The sequence below is a fragment of the Loxodonta africana genome, chromosome 1, assembly GCF_030014295.1.
Source record: "Loxodonta africana isolate mLoxAfr1 chromosome 1, mLoxAfr1.hap2, whole genome shotgun sequence".
NCBI classification, from domain to species: domain Eukaryota; kingdom Metazoa; phylum Chordata; class Mammalia; order Proboscidea; family Elephantidae; genus Loxodonta; species Loxodonta africana.
Window position 1 is genome coordinate 79,372,676 of NC_087342.1, and position 3,346 is coordinate 79,376,021.

General features: G+C 45.4%; 1 non-coding gene across 1 annotated transcript; it reads left to right on the forward strand.

Moving 5' to 3' along the window:
* The first annotated feature begins 2,481 nt into the window (after window positions 1–2,481).
* TRNAT-UGU (transfer RNA threonine (anticodon UGU)) lies at window positions 2,482–2,555 on the forward strand. The gene has a single exon. It is a non-coding gene; the product is annotated as a tRNA-Thr (tRNA).
* The last annotated feature ends 791 nt before the right edge of the window (window positions 2,556–3,346 follow it).

The following is a 3,346-nucleotide window of genomic DNA, read 5'->3' on the forward strand; positions in this document are numbered from 1 at the left end:
ATGCAGGCCACACTCCAGGGAAACCCCCCTTATATCTGATGAGGGCTGTGACCTCAGTAAGGGTTTTGTATCCCACCCTAATCCTCTTTAACATAATCTAGTCTTGCCTGGTTGATTACTGCCTGAGAGTAGGACTTAAAACATGTGGGAAAAATTACTGTGGAAGAAAGGCCTTGCAATCTGCCTTTGTGAAGATTACAACAAAGAGAATCCTGTGGAGCAGTTCTAGTCTGTGACACATGGACTCACCATGAGTCAGAATCGAGTAGAAGGCAATGGGTTTGTTATTACTTGTATTGTCCTTATTTCATTATAATAAAGAGTGGTTGCAACAGTGTGACAAACCAGACCATTGCGGCATCCTGGTGGGAATGTTGATTAGGTAAGATCAATCATAATCACCACTGCAGGTCACATACACTGCTTCAGCATTTGCATGTATGCAAAGTACTCACACCATTTGAAACGTCAGATAGGCAGTATTACTTAGTACAGCACTGTTTGTATGGCCAGTTATATATTATGATATATCCATGCTGTGGAATTCTATGCTGCCAAGCAAAGAAGGGATCCCTTGTGGCACAGTGGTTAAGAGTTTGGCTGCTAACTAAAAATTGTCAGCAGTTGAAATCCACCAGCCAATGCTTGGAAACCCTACAGGGCAGTTCTACTCTGCTCTGTAGGATCGTAATTAACTCAACACTGGTGAGGGTTTTTTTTTTTTTTTTTTTAGAAAAAGAGCAAGAAGCTCTTTCTGTATTGATTTGGAATTCACTACAACACATGTGAAGTGAAAAACTAAGATGCAGTGGAATGTGTCTGGAATACCCTTATTTGCATAAAAAAAAGTGCAACAGGTATCATCCACAAGAAGATACCCAAGAAATTGTGTTTGCCTGTGCAAGGAGGAACTGGGGGACTAGGAATGTTGCGGGAAGTGTCAGGGATGAGACTTTTACACTTTTTCGGCAGCAATGAGTTTGGTTTTTGATTCATCAAGTAGGGACACTAGAGACCTAAGTTTACCTCCTTTGCTATCTCTTCACGATACCCAAATATCATAAAGTCTAAAGACTGCCAAAGAATAAAATCCATTAAACTCTAGAAGAGAAAAAAAAAAATCTTGAGAAAATCATTAAAAACAGACTCAGGCACATGCACACGCAAGGGAGGACGCGGCTCCAGGACAGTGACCAGGCGAAGTCTCTCGTCAGCTGAGTCTGGGGGTCAGGGATGGGCAGCGGGAAGTTATTCTTTATGTCCGCAACCAGCGAACAGAGGAGCCCCCGCCCCACCCACCTGGAAATCGAGTCTGGGTGGTGTGTGAGTGTGTGTTGTGTGCATAGGTGTGCGTGCCTGAGAGTTTCCTTGTTGTGCAACAGATCTTCCACTTTCACTGACTGTGCTGATGGTCTTGATTCCTAAACCTCAGAGCAGGGATCCTTTCGCATTTGAATCATGTCTCAGCGTCTTCCCGGTGCCCTGAAATGACGCTTCCTGGCTGCTTTCATCTTACCAAAGCGATCTGGGCGGGGTCCCTGGGTCTCCCCTCCCCTGCCCAGCCTCTCTCTCATCCCATCAGTCATTTCAGTCCCAGCGTGTCATACCTGCTGCCTCATCCCGATTCCCACGGTCCCTCTACAGTCCCACGCGGGACCTTCTCGGCCGGGCAGAGCTGCGTTCAGCTTCACAGCCAGCGGGCCCAGCCCTCTGAGCAACCCCGGAGGGCAGGAATGCGACGAGAGGGGAGAAATGTGGGGTGGCCGCAGGGTGCAAGGGCCGGGTTAGAGACGAGAAGAGGTTACTTTCTTTGTGAGTCGATGACCTACCAAGCTAGGAACCAGTCTTGAGTGAATAGGGGGTACAGCGGGATTTCGCTGGAGCCACAAAGCTCTTCACCTTAGGAGGACTCTGCCCGGATTCGGGGACTCCGTGTGGCCAGCCGACCTCACTTCGTCTCGCCTTTCCACCAAGAGGCTCTACACCTCTAGTGGTATGATTAGAGTCATTACAGTGCTCGACTTGGCATTGTTCTCTCCGGTTCCCTCCCCTCTAAACCACTGCTTGCTTTGAGTCCGAGTAATGTGAAAACAGGTGGTCTGAGTCTTTCAGTGGAGTTCCTTTGTTAGAGATCCTCACTTAAGGGAATTCGAAAGAAGAATCTAAGTTACATAAGATGAGGCGTAGTAACAGCAAAGGTTGGTTTTAGAAAACTTTATCCCATTTCGAACGACTGGCAGCCTCGACTTATTACGGAGTTTTATCCTTGCACTAAATAAAGAATTATTGGCCCAGACACTGCAGCTGCCCGAATCTTTTCCTGCTTTATTAGTTCTATAGTACATATGAGTAAGCAAAGCCTCTTCTTGGAGTTTGCCCGTTTTCTCACTGTAAACTGCATTTGATCGTGTGGACTTTGTAGCAAGAATATTTCAACTAATCCGACAGGACAGAACCAGTACTAACCTACACATCTCTATGGGCTCTATGGCTTAGTTGGTTAAAGCGCCTGTCTTGTAAACAGGAGATCCTGGGTTCAAATCCCAGTAGGGCCTTAACTTTTTCCGCTGCACTGCAAACCAATCTCCTCTCTAACCCCAAACCAAAAAACCAAACCCGTTGCCATGGAGTCAATTCCGACTCACAACGACCTCATACTACAGAGTAGAACTGCCACATAGGGTTTCCGAGAAGCGCCTGGTGGATTCGAACTGACCACCCTTTGGTTACAGCCGTAGCTCGTAACCCCTACCCACCAGGCTTTCCTCTCTATTTCTCTATACCCAGCTACCCCTAAATTCTCTACCATGCTTCCAAAACATACCAAATCCACTGCCATAGAGTCGATTCTGACTCATAGCGACCCTATAGGACAGAGTAGAACTGTCCCATGTGGTTTCCAAGTAGCACCTGGTGGGTTCTACCTAAATTTTGGTTAGCAGCTGTGGCTCTTAACCACTACAGCACCAGGGTTTCCCTACTGTGCTTACTGTACTCTAAATTGATTCTATTAATGCCAAGCAGTTGATGCTGCAGAATTCCCACTTTCAAAGGAAAAGTGAAATGCCCTAAATAACTCTTCATGTAAGTTTTTGCATTAAATTATGCCAGTTCTTTCTCTCCAAAAAATATTTATTGAGCTTCTGGTATGAGATATGCACAGATTCAGAATGTGCACAGCTGTAGCTAGCAAAACGTTATTTACATCTATCCTCCCATCCAGCAAACCCTTTGTTAGCAATCAATTCCAAACACTTGGGTAAAAATACAAAATTAAACATTAATGTGGCTCATGTGTTTAAAATTTATAATAGAAAAAGACAAAATAACCCACGTGTCAATTAAC